Genomic DNA, 18,774 nt, shown 5'->3' on the forward strand with positions numbered 1-18,774 from the left:
AGGGTCCATAGTATCTCAGAAAGAACACTGCCTCTGGAGTCAGAAGACCAGGTCTGAATCTCACCTGAGATTCAGGTGAGAGGCCTTGGTCCTATCACTTCCCCCTTCTAGAAAGGCCTCAGTTTCCTCATCAGCTGAACCAGATGGCCTCTGAGATTCCTTCCAGCTCTAAATCCTATGATCAGCATTGTTCAGAAGGCTGGGGAATTTCATCAAGGGGCCTTCATCTTAGGATTTCTCCGTAGATTTCACTGCAATGTTGCATAATCAACTAAGATAAAATACAATCAACTCAATTCACTTCAAAAACCCTTTAGTGTATGTTGGCCAAAAATGTTCTACATGATGATACCAAGGACCGTCCCATACCAGCCCCTATAAGGCCAATTTCCTTAGTAAAGAACACCCAGAAGCAAGCAAGACTGAAAAAACATTCAGATGAGTGGCTGAGAGATGACAGAGGATATGGAGCCCAAGCAGGCTGTTCTCTCGTACCTGAGCCAATCACTGAGAGCTCAAGCTTCTAGGACACATTTCAGGGAGGAACGTGAGCTACCAGGCTACCAGCAGCAGCGTCTTACTGCCCACCAGCACGTCCACATGGAGTGGAAAGGAGTTCGAGTGACCCACCAGAAGTCTGGGTTCGAAGTCCATCTCCAACACTAGCTGTGTGACCAAGGATAAGTCATTGCAAGTCTCTGAAGCCCAGCTTCATCTTCTGTAAAACAGGGACTAACACATCTGTAATCCCACCTCCCCTCAGGGCAAATGTAACATTGAAATGAATCAATAATGTATTTGAAGAGCTCCGTAATCCTTAAAGCATTGTACAAATGTCAGCTTGCATAACTTGAGAACCAGAGTGGAGAGTGAGCAGGCCTCTCAGCCAGGAAGCCCTGATCCCAACACAGGCCGGCTCTATGAGCTAGGCAACTTAAGCTTTCAGGGCCCCAGAAACTCTCTCAGAGACTAAAGAAAAGGTGCCTCCCAGATCAGGCAGAACTAATATCCTCGTCTTCCTCTCTGCCTCCAGGGTTCCCTGACTGCCTCCAAGTCCCAGTTCTGTACTGTCTCTAGGAAGGCTTTCCCCTTTGCTCTGTTCACTACCTCCTGTTCTAGAGTTTCTCTGCACTTGGCTGTTTGCACGTTGTCTCCCCCATCAGACAGGGAGCTCCTCAAGGGCAAGGGGCTGTCTTTTATCTGTCTTTGTATCTCCAATACTCGGCACAGTGCCTGGCACATAGCAGGCATAATAATAATAATATAAATAATAAATACATGATAATATATGTGCAGTGACTGAATGGCCTGCATTGGTAGATGCAATTTCCTCCCCCAGGAGTTCCCTATATAAATGAAATCCTAGGACCAAATGTTACCATGTAAAATTAGTATTATTCAAGATGGTAAAGTGAATAAAGTACTAGGATTGGAGACAGAGACTTGAGTCCTGTTTCAAGATGCATCTGAGAAAGGCACTTAACCTCTGTTAGTCTCAATTTTCTCACCCATAAAAAGAGGGAGTTGGAGAGGAAGATCTCTGAAGTCCTCTTCCAGCTCTGTTCCTTTAATGCTATCTACTCACATACAAAAAGCTTGATCCATGAAGACTAGTAGGCCTACAAGGTGGATTCCCCAACACTGCCAGAGTAATGCTCTAAAACAGAAGTATTCAGAGTGAAGTCTGAAGGCCACCCACAGTACTACCAGAACCAGATTAAAATATGCTTGTTAAAATAATAACAAAATAAATAAAAACACAGTAAAACAGAGAGAAGGTGAATCCATGGCTTACGATGTCAATATGCAGTCTATGGGATCCTTATGTATGGTTAATGGCCCCATTTCTATTTGAGTAGATATCACTGCTCTCAGTCAGGGAAGATTTAGTTGAAAGGAACCTTAGAAATCAACTAGTCCAAGCACCTCATTTTACAGATGAAAAAACTGAGGCCCAGAAGAATTAACTGGCATACTTACAGCCACGGAACTAATAGTACAGCTAGAATCTGAAATCATGTCTCTGCTTGCAAACAGTGGGTTCATCCCATCCTTATTCCATGCAATTTCCCCTCTATGAGAGAAGGCAATGAACTACACAAATATATGTGTATAAATAGACATAAAGATAATTATTATCATTGTTATTAGAATGAAAAGTGAGAACCTAGAAGAGCCACAGGGAGTTAAGTATAATTGTTGAGTGATTTCCTGTTGGCTCCTTTGAACATAGATCAAATTCTGCTTCCTCCATAAAACTTTCCTTAACCACCTGAGGCTCAAGAGACACCTACCTAGCCCACCACTCAGCTTCAGTGACTCTGGACAGACAGACCCTCCAGGAGCTTCAACAAAGAGAAACGTCTTTGCTTTCCCCACAGTACCTAGGACCAAGCTTGACACTGGTAAGAACTCAATTACTGACATGCCTCTAGGCTGCAATAACTAGAGCACTTAAGAACTAAACAATAAGTAAATGAGCATCATCTAAATAATACAGTAAGAAAAAAAAAATGAGACTGAAAATTGCTACTTAAACTGTTCAATCTATTTCCTCTCCTACATCCACCCTCCTTCCCCAAAATCCCAGAACATTGGGACTTTTGATTTTAAGATCTTCAATCAATCTGGAAAGAGATTATTTTATGAGGTTAAAAGGGAGGGGGAAAAAGTCTTTCAAGTGGCCAAAGAAGCTATGTCCTAAAGAAACTAACAATCAAGCCCCAGAAGTTTCAAGCATTCAATGTACAACTTTCACATTAACAATGGGACCCCTCTGCCATAGGACTGATATGCAATTACAATCTTTCTAGTTTCTTTCCAGGATCCTTAGCTTATGGCTCCCTATAGTAATTCTCCCTGCTAAAGGTCAAAGTCAGAGCAAAACAGGTAAATCAAGCAAAAGAATCCAGTAAGAAGAAATGCCCTCAATTTGGGGACTCCTGGGACCCTCGGCACTATAGGAGACAAGTGGGTCACCTCCCTTAAATCAACACATAATAGGACAAGACTACCTTTTCTAGAAGAGATTTTATCTTTAAAACGAGAGCAAAGAATCCTACAGAAAAATACCATGCATGGGCATAGCCATTTATGTAGCCCAGGAAGCCTGTAAGGGCTCTGAAAATCAGGAAGCAAAACAGAGAAAATGAAAGGTTTGCCAAAACTTCTAAGGAATATCGGCCAGGTTGAACAGCTTCTGATGGCACCACCAGGAAGAAAAGCCCCAATAAGCAGCACCCCCCACCAACCTCTCACACTAAATGAGGCTTTTCCAGTCTGAGTTCATACCCCCCTCCCCAACCACAAAGTGCTCTGGCTCTGACCTCAGACCACGACCTCCCTGAAGCTACTGCCACAGACCAAACATCACATCCCCCACTCTTTCCACCCCTAATTTCTCCTCTCAGAATCCCCAGGTTCCAAAAACTTCCTTTCAGGCTTGAGGTCAAGGAAGTGGGAAAAGAGTTTCTGAGAAGCCTGGCTGTAGGTCCAAAGGGAATGGCTGCAACCAAGCCCGGCACAAGGACGATGCGTTTGGGTCCTGGATGCCGCTTCAGCAGACGTGCTACCCCAAGTTGAGGAGGCTCAGTGAGCTGTAACCACATCACTAACCTCTTCTGTTGTTAAAAGTCCCACAACCGATTTAACCTAAGCCACATCCCCTTTCTACTCCCTACGAGTCATTCTCCATCCCTCTCTTCTCTTGCCTCACTTCCCTGATTCCATCTCTTTCATTTGTATGTAGACCCGCTGGTCCAAGGTACCCAGGCCCTTAAAACCACAACAGCCCCCTCCTCTCCCTTCCCCTTCCCCTCTTGTTTGGTTCTCTGCTCACTCCCAAGCACCAAAACCAAACTTTCTCCCATTCCCTTCTCAACAGGAGAGGAGGGAGATGACCAAAGGGGGACTCCCACCCCCACCGGTCCCATTCTCTCCTCTTCCATTCTCTATGTAGCCATACAGACCTCTCTCTGTAGCCCTCAACACCTCTCCCACTCTTCAGAACAGGTGCCCTTAAACAAAATGAGAATTCCCCTCTTGAAAACATCCATCTCCCTTTCAGACCAGATAACCCACTCAAAACTAAATTCTCCTCAGCCTCTCACTTCCAAAACTGGGAACCCCCTCCCCAAATGTTCCATCATTAGTGTTCTCTCCCCCAAAATTAGCGCCCACAAAAAAGCAGTCCTACACTACCTCCAAAATGGCCCTCTTCAAAAATTAGGACCACCAAAACCAAACAGCCCCTCTTCCAAAAACAGCTATTCCCCTAAAAAACCTTGGCTGCCCCAGCTCAAAAATCTAGATGTTCCCTTCATCAAACAGGTGTCACCATAACTCCCCCAAAACAAGTAACCCTCAAATCTAACCTAGCTCTTCCCCAAACTTCAAAATCTGGGTGCTATCTCTCCAAAACAGGATATCCTCCCTTTTCCCAAAACCAGATAGCATTCCCTCCATAATGTAAGAACCCCATTCTATTCCCCCAAAACCGGATGCCCCTTAACAAAGCAGATGTTTCCTAAATGAATATTTTCCTTCCCCAAAACGAGCATTCCCCCCAAAATCTCAAGATTCCACTTTTCAAACCAGGTGCTTCTTTTCCCAAAACCAAGTAGCTATCACTCAAAATGAGTGCCCGTCCCCACTCCCTAAGTTAGCATCTCCTCCTCCAGAGCTACCCTGCTTTGCAGTTCCCACCAAATGTTCCTCTCCCCCAAACTCGATCTCCCTCCAGAACCAAGTGTCCCCTTCCCTAAAGCAGGTATGCTTTTAAAAGTTGGGTACGCTCAATCTTACACATGCTGCTCTTCCTAGAGTGCCCTCAAAGGTAGGCATCGCCTCGCCCCAAACAGCCGGTCCTCTAAAATCTAATCCCACCCAAACCAACTATCCCCTTCTCAAGGCAGGTGTCCGGCTCCCCTAGGAAGACCCCCCAAGACGCCTCCCCAGGTGTCCCACTGCCCCACGGGTGGCCCCCTTCCCGGCCAGTGCCTCCCCTGCCAGGAGATGCCAGCTCCCCGGGAGTACCCCTCCCACACTACCCCAGGTGTCCTCCTCGTCCCAGCTCTTCTTTCCCCACCAGGTCTCCCTTCAGACGTCCCTCTCCCTCCCACCAGATGTCCCCCTTTAGGTGTCCCGTTTCTCCCCTCTCCCAAGTGTCTCTTCTCCCCCCACCCCCCAAGCCCGGCGCTGCTGCCGGCCCCGCCCCCCCGCGAGCGTGCCCCGGCGGCCCCGCCCCGCTCACCTGCATGCCGCTGCCTCCAGCTCCGGCTGCCGCTCCTACTCCGGCTCCGGCTCCGGCTCCCGCTCCCGCTCCGGCTGTGGCCGCTGTCCCCTCGTCGGGCCGCGCTTGGGCCGGCGTCCCCACGCCCTCCGCCCCCTCGTCGGTGCGCTGCCGCTTGCCCGGGCCGGGATCGGCGGGGCCGGGGGCCGCGGGCGGCAGGGGCGGCGGCGGCGGGGGCGGCGGCTCCAGCTCGGGCTCCCGCTTGACGCCCCGCGCGGAGCCGGGCTGCGCGGGGGGCTGCGGGGGCGGCGGCGGCGGCGGCCGCGGCTGAGCCTGGGCCCCTTCCGCCATCCGCCCGCCCGCCAGCCCCGCCTCGCCTCCTCCGCCGCTCCGGGCCACACGCGACAGGCCGCCGCCTCTCGCGCCCTCACACACGCTCACCGCGCCGCGCCCCGCCACCGGCCGCGCGACTGTCGCGACTCTCGGGCTCCCGGCGGCCCCGCCCCCCGCGCGCGCGCGCGAGCGACTCCCCAAGGCGGGCGCACACTCCCCCACGCGGGCGGGCGGGGGCGCGTGCGCGTGCGCGGCGGGCCGGCCCCTGGCGCTCTCGCCTCGCTCGGCCGGGCTCCCCTCGGCCGGCTCCCGGCAGCCTCGGTCTCAACCTCGCTATGAGTCTGGGCCTCGGGGTCTCGCGGCTCGCTACGGAGAACGAGAGTGCACGCGCCCTCACTGATGCCGCCGCGCGCGCGCACGCGGCCCCCTCGTCGGCTATCCGCCCGCGCGCTCCGGCTCCCGCGCTCTCGGTGTCTCACACGCTCAACCCTCGCAGCCGGGGAGCCAGACACAGACACACCTCTCGAAGGCTGTAGACCGGAGGAAAGGAACGGGGCGGGTCCGGGATCCCCGGGGGGCGGATGTTTATTTGGGGGAGGGGCTCGAGACCCGGAGCGAGCTGACTGGCCCGGAGCTGCGGAGCCGCCGTCGTAGCAGCCCGGCAGGGGCGGGCCCGAGGGGAGGAGGCGGGGCCCAAGCCCTTCGGCAATCTCCGTCGCCTCCAGCCAGGAGGGCCCGAGCCCGAGCCGACCCGGGCTGCAGGGAAGGAATCGGCAAAGTTCGGGAATCTCCGGGAGGCGAGGCGGGAGAGGTGAGTGGAGAAGGCGCAGAGGAACCGGAGAGCGGGTCCCGAGGGGCGGGGCCGAGAGGAGAGGAGGCGGAGTCAGGAATAGGCGTGGCCCGGGGGCTTTGGGGGCGGTACCCGAGGGGGGGAGTCTCTGTAAGGTACGGGGGTGTGATCTGTTGTCCAGGGGCGGGGTCGTTGGTCTAAGGCGAGCCACTCTTAAAGAAAGAATGGGCGGGACGGAATTTGTCCTGTGTGGGCGTGGCTACAGAGCGAGGGACGGGGCTTAGCCAAGCCCCACCCCCAGGCTGAAGCTCACACAACCAGGGGTCGAATGGGAACCCAACGCTTCTTTGGACGGGATTACGAAGCTGAGACTTTCCCCCAGGTGACGCTAGCTAGCTAGTAAGCGTCCGTGCTGGGATTTGAATCCTCCCGTAATTACGCCTAATTTGTCCTGTCCACATCATGCCTACCTGGCACTGGTTTTGGAGGCTGGAAGATCCGAGTTCAAATCCAGATTCAGACATTTACTAGCTGTGTGACCCTGGACAAGGCGCTTATCCTTAGTTTCCTCAGCTGTAAGGAGGGGGTTAATAACAGCACCAACCTCCCTGAGTTGTGAGGATCGAATGAGATACTATAAAGCGCTTAGCCCACTTAGTAGGCAACGAATAAATTCTTGTCAAGATTTGAACCCAAGTCCTTTGCCTCCAAAGAAGAGGCTCATTGCACTACCCTCAGGGCAATTTAAGAAGGTGAAAGGGTGAGCCTGTTGTTTGTGGGACAGAGCCTGAGCGTGGAGGCGGAGCCAGGAGAAGCCCGTTACTCCTCCCGGCAGGTGAAGGGGCGTGGCCTGTTACCCTCGCCAGGTAAAGGGGCGGGGCCTGTCAGCCTGGAGCTAGACTTTCTTCTCCCGGCTGGAGAGGTGCCTGGCGGGTAAGTGCTTATCTGAGCAGTGAGAGTGATGGGCCGGGAGCCCGAGAGGAGGGGGAGGAGCTGCGGGGCGGAGGTGACCCGGGTGTGCTAGACTTAAAGGATGGAAACCCTTATGGCTCGAGTTCATCCGTGTGGGAGCCAGGAGCCTGTGCCTGAGAGCAAAGCGTTGTGGGAGTAGGAGAGAGATTGCCAGGACTCTCTCTGCGTGTCCAGTTTTACTTGCAAAAAAAAAAAAAAAAAAAAGCCCCCTTGCAATAATAAAAAATAGCCTACATTTTTATAAAGCACCTACTGTGTGCCGGCACTGTGCTTAGCGCTTTACAATGATTTGTTCCAGCCACTCGGAGAGGGAAGGGCTCTTATTCCCGTTTTACAGATGAGGCAGAAATTCAATGACTTGTTTAAGGTTATACAGCTAGTAACTGGGCCTTTTTTGGGCTCGAGTCTTCCTGCCTCCGGGTCTTGCACATCCCAGCCCTAATCCCGAAACGGCTCTCTGGGTCCGTTCGTTTGTTCCATAAGCATTTATTAATTGCCTACTCCATGTGTGCAAAGCATTGTGGGGATACGATGAAAAACCAACAGTTCCTCCCAGCAAACCTGTACATTCTACGGCCCTGGTGGGGGGAGGGGTAGCCTTGGGTTTCACTGACTTGTGATTTAGTGAGGCTGACAATTTTTCCTGTTTAAAGGCTTGGGGGCAGGGGATCCTATTCTCTAGCTTCTTAAACTGTGGGTCATAATCCCATATGGGTTCTCTTGGCTGAATGTTCTGATTGCAAAGTCATGTTTTATTAGTAAATGCTTGATCTGTATACCTATTTTATATGCCTACATGCCTGGGATAACCTAAAAATTTCTCAGGGGAAAAGGGGTCACAAGTGTGAAAAGTTTAAGAAGCCATGGACTAGATATAGTGTTGAAATGGATCTAATTCATCTCTCCCCTTCTCCTGCTTTAGGAGAGAAAATTGGGCCCCAAAGAGGTTAAGGTACAGTAAATGGCAGAGTCAGACTTGGAACTCAAGCCCTCTGACCCCAAATGCAGCCAACTTTCCACTTTAATGTCCTGCCCTCCATCTTCTGCCTTTCCAGCAGTCCCAGATTGGAAGGCCAAAGTGCCTCCCAACTGGAGCCTGAAGTGGACTGGTCTAAGAACCAAATGTGTCCAGCAAAGTGGAAAGAACTCTGGGCTTAAAATAAAATGAGCTGATCTTCAAACCCCGACTCTTCCATTGGATAATCTTGAGCAAATCCTATCCCTCTTAGGTGTGTAGAATTGCCTGCTTTGTAAATAGAGGAGGTGGGAAGAGATAATTTTTCTCAGGTCTCCTCCTCCCAAATGACTGGGACTGCTGGAACCCCCTTCCGGCATTGTACCAAGGGTAGATGAGTACCTACCCTGGCTTGGAAGTGGGAGAGGGATAGGTCAAAGGTAACCTGGAAATATGGTGCTTTTCTGACAGCTTCCAACTTCAGCCTCCCAGAATAAGGTTTGGGGCCAAGGCTGTCCAGTGCCTTTCTTTGTCCTTTGTTTTAGTCTGCCATGTTAATCCAGAGTCCCTCAGAAAAACAGAGAGGTGTTAGAGGGATGTTTGAATGGAAAAGCTGAACAAAGAGAAACCAGACCCTGCTGAATAAATAAGCATGTATGGAATACCTACAGAGACCCAGGAAGTGGGGGAGGGGGGCAGCAAAGCTAGAAATAAGTGATGGGAAGGACTCCAGTTCCCAAAGACACTTAACACTATCTAACTCTAGTATGTTCCTATGAATGCAAATGTTCTGGAGCAGTGGGAAGTATATATGAGTATGGGGGGCGAGGGGGGGCAAATAATCTGCTTGTGAAGCAGAGATTGGAAGGGGAGAAGAAGAAAATATTAGGGAAAGGGAGAAAAAGTCTATTCCTTTAGTACTGGTGGTCTTCACCTTGTGTGTGTCCTGGGTGCCATTAGGAGCCTGGTGAAGTCTGCGAACCCTTCCCCACAATCATGTTTTTAGATATTTGAAGGAAAGGCTCATTTTTAGTTAGATTACTGAAAGGAAAGATGTAATTTTTCCCCTATCCAAATTCACAAGCCCCTAGAAACTTTCTACAGACTTGTAGAGCTCAGGTTAACAGGGGAAGAAGGGGAAAGAACATAAATAAGCATTTGTACAGAGTCTACCAGGTACTAAACTAAACACTTTTTACAATCATTATCTCATTTGATTTCCTGCTGTAGTAAAAGGAAAGGAAGGATGTTTAAGCCAAAATTCATTGTGAATCCTGGGGAAGGGGAAAGGAAAGGAATAAGCATTTCTACAGAGCCTACTATGTGCCAAGTACTAAACTAAACATTTTTTAATAATAATTATCTCATTTGATTCCCTGCTGTAGTAAAAGAAAAGGAAGGATGTTTAAACCTCAAAATTCATTGTGAATCCCGGGGAAGGGGAAAGGAAAGGAATAAGCATTTCTACAGACCTACTATGTGCCAAATACTAAACTAAATATTTTTTACAATCATTTATCTCATTTGATTCCCTGCTGTAGTAAAAGAAAAGGAAGGATGTTTAAGCCTCAAAATCCCTGACACCTGGAATTAAAAGCCTGCCTCAGCTGGGTGTCTGGAAGCACCAAATGGTGTCCAAGAAGTCACTGCTGCTCTGCACCACTGGAACTCGACACTCCAGACCTCAGGCAGGAGGCAAACTGGGACACTGAGCCTGGGAACCACCCAGATCCGGGGCCCCTGCTCCGTGAAGTCACCTCCTTGCAGGAAAAACAATTACAGGCCTTGGAGGGAAGGGGGGGTAGCAGTGATTCAGAGCTGCCCCCAGGATCCCGCCTTTGAACTGGCACAAACCAAGGAACTTCTGGGAAATGCCCAAAGCAAACAGGCTTGCCTCCCTCCCTCCAACAGAAGACCAGAGGTACTCAAGAGCTTGGATTCCCCTGAGCTTCCTCTAAGTAACAAGAAAAAGCGACCAGAATAGACAGGCTGTTCCTACTCAGCCATGGCTTGCATTTTACAAAGGCGAGAGAAACATCCCATCACACTCAGGGTGAGGAGAAAGAGGAAGCAAGAGCAGACTCCTGCCATGTGGCAGACTGATCCCAGAGCAGATACCCACCCTAATGAGAAACTGGATTCCGGCTAAGACAAATACGGGCTTTTTAAAGCTCATTCCACCACCAAAGCGGCCCCAGTAGACAGCAGCGTGGCCCTCTGACATTGGCATCCCTCATCCCCTTTGAGCCTGGACTTTATTGAACATGGTTCTGCCTGTGGGCTAAAGAGCTCGCTCTAGCCTTAGCATTCTCCACATAATGAGTGTGTCTCGTTTCTATTTCTGTAGAGTTTGATGAGGGATGATAACAGGGTAATTGAATTCTTTTTTTTCTTTCGGTGCCAGCCTCCCTGCCCTCTGGCTCTGAGGTTTCATGCATTGTCCTCCTGGCTTTTTAAATTTCCTTTCTTACAGTTGGCATGGAAGGGGAGGGAAGCTTTCTTACATTTTATCTTCCTAGAGAATAATATCTAATATGTCTATAGTAAGTGTGTGGACCATGGGATTTTACAACTGGAAGGATTCCAACGATAGTCTCCTTGTGCCATAGATTAGGAAATTGTAGGCTCAGATAATGTAAGAAACTTCCTCAAAGTTTTGCTTCCCCATCCAGAGTTGGGAAAAGGGGTCATTTGAGGGAGCAAAAAGAAGGAGGTCCTTAAAAAAGATGATTATTTTTCCCCTAAATGTCACTAGACACAGTGACATCACATAGTCCATGCTTACTAAATTCTTGGTGACTGATTGACCCAGGATACCAGAGCAGTACAACAGAGAAAGCCCAGTAGTATTTACTACGGGCCAGCCACTGTGCCAAGCGTGTTACAGATATTATCTGACTTGATCCTCACAACAGCCCAGCAAAGTTTTATGGTTGAGGAGCCTGAGTCACTAGTCCAGAGTCATGCATCTAGGAACTATCTGAGGCCAGATTTGAACTTTAGTTTTCCTGACTCCACACTCAGTGTTCTAGCCATGGAGCTACTTAGTTACACTGGACATCACATCGTCAATTGAGAGCTAGAGGAAACCTCCTAGGTCCTCTCATCCAACTTGCTGAGATCCATAAAGGTGAAGTGATTTGCCCAGTGTCCCACAGGCAGTGTTACAGGTGAGAGTTGAACATTGTCACCCTCTGGCTTCCCACACTGTTCCTTCTGCTTCCAGATCCCATGAATAAGTCTCTACTGACCCAGCCTTCGGGCACTTGGGACCCTGCTGCCTCTGTGTGGTTCTAGGTAAATGCCATCAAGAAAGGAAATATGAGGAGAGAAAGCCAGAGTTAAAGGGATCAACACATCTAGACCTGATGAGAGTCAGGATTCATTTTGAGATTCATTTTGGAGAGAGGAAAGAGAACCAGAATGCATTTCACCAAAATCCCCTTACCTCACCAGCCTTGACCATGCTCTCCATATCTACAAGGAAACATGGAAGGAAAGAGGGAAAGAGATGAGAAATATTTTACAAAATTATACCTCTTCCTGTGTCCTGCCCCACTTGAAGAACTGGGAGACCAGAAGTTTAACTGTCAGAAGGCCCAAGGATCTATGCCAGTTTCCCCCCAATTCAATTCAATAAAACATATCTAAGCACCTACTGTGTGCAAGAGAGTAGAATCAATTTCTGTTTCTCGGGGAACACAGCTTAAAAGCCTGGCAGTATCTTCAATAGAAATTGAAAGATGATCAGCTCAGTTTTGGACATTTATTGATTGACTGAGATCCCTACAGGACCTCTGTGAGGAGATCCAAGCTTTTATAGTTACAACTAGAAGGTAGGATGTCATGGGAGAGGATATAATGGAAGGAGGTAATTCATTCCACTCTCTTATTCTTCCAGATGATGTAAAGCACCATTTATCTATTTGTGTATCTATACTTACAGGACCATAGATTTAGAACTGGAAGGGACCAGAGATGTTATTTTGACCAACCTTTTCATTTTATAGCAGAAAAGAACTATAGCTTAGAGTGGTCAAGGGCTTGTTCAGAGTTCCAAAGTAACAAGTGTCTCGGGATTTATTAGGCCCTCCTGATTTCCAAGTCAAGAGTTCTCTCCAGAGTACATACAAAATATGAGGCTATCAATAAGAATAACATTGGGTCTTGATTATATAAATATGGGAAGCCATCTGTATAGAGATGATCTATATGAGAATTGATACCCAGATGAGAGAGAGGGAGAAAGGGAGGGGGAATGAGAGGGGAACAAGGAAGGTAGAAGAGAGGAAGGAGAGAAGAGAAAGAAAGAAGAGAAAAGGGAGGCAAGTCCGGTCCTTGGGAGGACCTGAGCTTAGGGATTCACAATCCAGCAAAGCAAACTTGGAAGGGAAAAAAAAAAAACAGTCTAAGAGTGAGGAAAAGGACAGATAAGAGAATTTTTAAAGATTCTTGTCCTAGAAGCAGAGGAAGAAAGGACCATCCAAGAAGACAGGATAGTCAACTGTGTTAAATGTTACAACCGATCAAAAAGGATGAGGACCCAGAAAAAAAAAAAAAGCATCTGATTTAACAGTTAAGAGATTATTGGCCCCCCGCCAGCTGGGTGAGAGCCTTTTCTCTGGAGTGGTAAGGTCTGAAGCCAAATTGCCAGGTGATGAGAAGTGAGTGGGTGGTTAAGAAGTGGAGGCAACCACTGCAGGCAATTCTTTCTAGGAGTCTGGCAACTGAAGGAGGAGAGCAACGGAGGGATGCAGGGTCAAAAGTCTTCAGGTTTTTATGGGATGGGGTGGGTATCCATAGATAAAGCCCCAACTCCACAGAATGACATTCTCCTCTCTCCAGCTCCATCTTCCTCCTCTTCCCCCTCCTCCACTTATTTTTTCTCATATATACAAATGTCAGCCCACAAAAAAATAAAAATATAATGATGACTAGTGGGTTTTTTTGAGCAAAGTCGGGGTTCCTAAAATAGCCTTCCCAATAATGGAATATCCTAGAAAGAAGGTTGTGACCAGTTTGGAAAGGCCCTTCTCCCCAGTTGGCTGTCACATAAGAAATCTCTGTTAAATTCACAGTTTTCTCCTCTAAGGACAAGGATTCCACCCTACATTACTCACCTAACCCATTCTCCTCCCCTCTTCACTTGGAAACTCTTTTTAGATATCATGCTGCAAGAGCCCAGGCAGTTAGGTTACTAATTGGATTGAGCACTGGATGGAATCAGGAAGGTCTGGGTTCAAATCCAGTCTCTCCTATGTACTAGCTACTATGTGATTCTGGGTAAGTAACTTAACCTCCATCTCCCTCAGTTTCCTTATCTATAAAATAGGGCTATGGCATCTGCCTCCCAGGGTTATTGTGAGGCCACAAATAAGATAATTGTAAAGACAAAACCTGACACATCCTAGGCACTTAATAAATTATTGTTTCCTTCATTCTCCCTGTAACTAAGCCATTGGTCCTAGTTTTAGTTTTTTCAGAGAAATGTAAAGAGACTTGTAGGATTTTATATGAAAGGGAATGTAAATATCAAATAATTCTACCCTTTTACTTTACAGATAAGGAAACTAAGGCCCAGAAAAGGAAATAACTCAATGAAAGACACAGAAGTAGCTGAAATCCAACCAGGTCTTGAAACCTGATTCTTTTCTAATTCACCTTTTGTAAAAATAAGTTGTATTAATGTCCCATCTTTTTAACATGACAGGAGATATCCTTGACACCCCTCCCACCCTCTTGTAAACAAAGAAAAACAATTTAAAAAAACAACCAGCACAGTAACTCTGAATGGCATAAAACATGTTCCATACACATAACTTGGAGTCACTCATCTGAATTCATCTGCTTCTGAATTTTCTTTTCATTTACATTTTTATAATTATTGAATTCATAATTTCTTCTGGTAAAAAATAATCCATTCTACTTTTATGCCCCATTTTGTTCAGTCATTCTCCAATCAGTGCACATTGTTTCCTATTTATTAAAAGTGATAGTAAGTACTTAGTAAATGCTTGTTGACTTATAGATAGAACCTTGTATTCTACCTCTTACACTGGAAGTAGAGTAAGAGATTGATAAATCAACAATTTAGTAAATTGGTAAAGAGGACGGGACCTGAAGTCAGGAAAATCTGAATCCAAATCCCTAGTTTGATTCTTCCTGGCCAGATGACTATGGGAAAGTCACTCAGGTCTCGGAAGCTAAGTTTCCTCATCTCTAAAATGAGGATATTGGACTAAGGTCCATTCCAAACTAAAGTGTCCTGACTCAGACAAATTCTCTCTTCACCACATAAGACTGGCTATCCAAGAGTTTGCTCAATTAAGATATACAGGCATGGGGTAGCTCTGTGGCGTAGTGGATAAAGCACCAGCCCTGAAGTAGGAGTTCAAATCTGTTCTCAGACACTTAACACTTCCTAGCTGTGTGAAAAAAAAAAAAAAAAAGATATACAGGCATGCACATACATATTCTACCACACATACATACACCCCAGAGTTGGGGAAGTATGAGGGGAAGGAAGGAAGCCAAAAAAAAAGGAAGGAGAGAGGAAGAAAAGATGGATGGAGAAGGAAGAAAGGAACAGATGGAAGGAAGGAGAAAAGAAAAGAAAGAAAAAAGGAAGGGATGGAGGGGGGGAAAGGAAATAAAGGCAAGAGAAGAAAGGGAGGAAAGGTTTATTGATGAGGGTTTGCCAAGCATGATGCTAAAAATGCAAATACAAGCAAAGGAAAGATAGTTCCTACCCTCAAGAAGCTTACATTCTAATGTAAACGTAACACTGAAAAGACAAGGAAAATGGGATAGAAGAAAGGGAAGGGAACAAAAAGGTATTAGATGCCACAGCATCGTTTTAAAGTCCAGAAAACCAGGAAGAGGGTCTGGAGGAGAGTGAAGGGAGATGTGCAAAAGGAAGCTCTCAGAGGAATGTTCCAATGGGAGGAGGGGTGTGTAGAAACTTCCTAAAAGCTTGAGTTCATGAGAATTTGTCTGCCTCATGCTGCCCCAGCCCTATCAAACTTGTTCGAAAAGCAACACCTTTAAGCTTGGTTGAGATTGGGTTTCAGCTGAAGCATTGTACTTTGGGATTTGGTTCCTTTCTTGCATCACGTGACTCCAGGGATTCCTGTAGCTCTGAGAGGTTCCGGGCAGGAGATCAAGTGTCACTCTCTGAGTCAGGTTAATTTCCACAGGTGTCTCAGGTGCATTTATATAATGGTTCAGTAACTCACTCCTAGGCCTTTGAAGTCATTTTGCTTGGCTGCTACTGTCAATAGAATTGATCATCATTGAGGTCCCCTGAGAATTCTGTCTCTGGGTTGCCTTGCTGCTTTCCCCTTATGCGATGTGGGATATTTTGGGTGACCAATGATTTTCATCTCAGCCCAACCTCCCACTAGTGCAATGCTTTCCATCTACAAGCCTTGCAGATTCCACTTAACCAACAGTAAAAGCCTTTAATCAGGACATAAAAGCTATATATATAATCAGAAGGAGTCAAGTAGCAGCAGCAGCAGCATGTTCTATCCTTTCATCCAGATAGTCACAACCTCTCAGATCAGCCAAAGTGTTGGGTTGGGATGAAATTTCCAGAGGAAGGGTCCTGAGGGAACAGGGGAAAACTAAGACTCAGGATAAGGAAACTATCGGTTACTACCCCATTTTCTCAGAAGCAAGGAGAAAAGGAAGTAGGAATGATGGAAGGAAAAAGTGAGGGAGGGAAGCAGGAAGGAGGGAAGAAGAAAGGAAAGAGGAACATAGGAATAAAGACGAATGGAAGGAGCAAGGAAGAAAAGGAAAGAGGAAAGAACAGAAGGGAGAGAAAAAGAGGGAAGAATTAAGAAGGAAGGAAGGAGGAAAAAAAGGAAGCCCTTACTGACCAAATTTCTCTTGGCTCTGGCTCTGGCCTGCCAGCTCTATTTCTTAAGATTCCATCTGCCAGTCTCCAGAAGTTAAATGGGCCAATCCTATCCCATTGCCCAAGCAATTTTGTATATTATGTATAAAGCTCTTGAGTTAGGCAGTCTTTGGCACTTATGTTTTCCAGAGGGATACAACATGTAAACAGAGAGCTAGGGGCTAGGGAACTGCTAAGTGAGGAAATTCCCTAGCCACCGAAATTGTACCTGTAACTTAGAATCTTAGAGAGTTGCCTAAGCACTGGGAGACCAGGTGATCTGCCTAGGGTCACAGTTATAATAATAGTTTGCAATTATCTATTTTCTTTTTAGATTTACAAAGCACTTTACAAACATCTCATTTGACACTCAACCCTACTTGGTGTAGGTGCTTTTATAATTCCCATTTTCTGGTTGAGGAAACTGAGGCAGGGAGCTGTTAAGTGACTTGCCTAAGTTTACACAGCTACTAAGTGTCTGAGGCTGCATTTGAACTCAGGTCTTCTTGACTCCAGGCTCTTTGCTCTATCCTGTTTCTTCTGTTTTTTTTTTTTTTTTTTTCTACCACACTCTAGTCATACATAAGCAGGATGTATTTGATGGGATTTGAACTCAGGTCCTTCTATCTTTAAATCTGATTCTCTATCCACTTTGTCATACAGCCTTTCTCAGAGAAGGACGAGCATGCTAACCAATTGAGGGATCAAGGCTAAGCTTCTTGTAGAAGGTCACCCAGTATAATTGCAGAGCCTTCATCTCCTTGGGCATCTGGGGGTGCCATAGTGCATAGAATCCTGAATTCAAATCTGCCCTCAGACACTTAGTAACCTTGGGCATTTAACCCTGTTTTCTTGAGTCTATTGAATCACCTCAAATTAGATCCAGTTCAGCTTTCTACTCATTGACACTTTGCAACAACACCTCAAAACCCCCTTTTCACTTCTTTTCCAAATTCATATCTCATGATCTAATTTCTTTCTCGGGAAGAGCTTCCCCCCAAAAAATAGTCATTTTCTTGCCTCATGATTGCTGTGACTTGAAGGCAAATTATTCAGTATCTTCTGTGGACCTTTGTGAGGAATACTTAACAAATAGATGAATCAAACCAGATTGGCAGTTAGGGAGGCTGAAGGCAATGGTTTCCTAAACAGATTTCTCAGTGAACCACCAGCTGGGCTCAATGAAAACTACAACGATGAGGCGTCACCATAGTAGCAGGGACAGGGCAGTGAGCTGTAGGAACTACAACTATTGCCTCCCAGGATAAGACAACCAAACCCCTCCTCTGAGGCTACCGATATCTGGATGGTCTAGGCAGACTTCTAGACAGATTTTTCTGAAGTGTCCCACATTATGGAGTGTGGACCATGCTCACAGAATCTCAGAATTGGAAAGAACCTCAGGTTCCTTCCAGTAAAATCCAAACCTAAACTTTATTCTCATAATTTACAAAAGTGCTCATCTAGTCTTTGTTTGAAGACCACTAGTGAGAAGAAATCCACTTCCTCCTAAGGCAATCCAGTCCATTTTTGGACAGCTCCAATAAAACAGCAAACCTAAATGTGCCTCTTTTCCACCTCTTCCTCCATTGTTCACAGCAAAGCCCTTTGAGACCATGAAGAACAAAGCTCATCCCACTTCCATATAACAGCTGTTCAGTTAGTTGAAAATAAGCTTCATGCCCCCAAGTCTTTTTTTTTAATTTAAATTTTATTTTATTTAATAATAACTTTGTATTGACAGAATCCATGCCAGGGTAATTTTTTACAACATTATCCCTTGCACTCGCTTATGTTTTGTTTTTTCCCCTCCCTCCACCCCCCCCAAGATGGCAAGCAGTCCTATATATGTTAAGTATGTTGCAGTATATCCTAGATATAATACATATTTGCAGAACCGAACAGTTCTCCTGTTGCACAGGGAGAATTGGATTCAGAAGGTAAAAATAACTCGGGAAGAAAATCAAAAATGCAAATAGTTCACATTCGTTTCCCAGTGTTCTTTCTCTGGGTGTAGCTGTCTCTGTCCATCATTTATCCATTGAAACTCAGTTAGGTCTCTTTGTCATAGAAATCCACTTCCTTCAGAATACATCCTCATACAATATCGTTGTCGAAGTGTATAATGATCTCCTGGTTCTGCTCATCTTACTTAGCATCAGTCCATGTAGGTCTCTCCAAGCCTCTCTGTATTCATCCTGCTGGTCATTCCTTACAGAGCAATAATATTCCATAACATTCATATACCACAATTTACCCAGCCATTCTCCAATTGATGGGCATCCATTCATTTTCCAGTTTGTAGCCACTACAAACAGGGCTGCTACAAACATTTTGGCACATACAGGTCCCTTTCCCTTCTTTAGCACCTCTTTGGGATATAAGCCCAATAGAAACACTGCTGGATCAAAGGGTATGCACAGTTTGATAACTTTTTGGGCATAATTCCAGATTGTTCTCCAGAATGGTTGGATTCGTTCACAACTCCACCAACAATGCATCAGTGTCCCCATTTTCCCGCATCCCCTCCAACATTCATCATTATTTTTTCCTGTCATCTTAGCCAATCTGACAGGTGTGTAGTGATATCTCAG

At 46.6% G+C, this 18,774-nt stretch overlaps 1 long non-coding RNA gene across 1 annotated transcript; it reads left to right on the plus strand.

Moving 5' to 3' along the window:
* Nucleotides 1-5,807: 5,807 nt before the first annotated feature.
* On the plus strand, nucleotides 5,808-14,863 carry LOC127538118 (uncharacterized). Its single transcript, XR_007947678.1, has 2 exons — nucleotides 5,808-6,374; nucleotides 9,822-14,863. It is a non-coding gene; the product is annotated as an uncharacterized LOC127538118 (long non-coding RNA).
* Nucleotides 14,864-18,774: the final 3,911 nt, after the last annotated feature.

Source organism: Antechinus flavipes, chromosome 5 (assembly GCF_016432865.1).
Source record: "Antechinus flavipes isolate AdamAnt ecotype Samford, QLD, Australia chromosome 5, AdamAnt_v2, whole genome shotgun sequence".
Taxonomy (NCBI): Eukaryota; Metazoa; Chordata; class Mammalia; order Dasyuromorphia; family Dasyuridae; genus Antechinus; species Antechinus flavipes.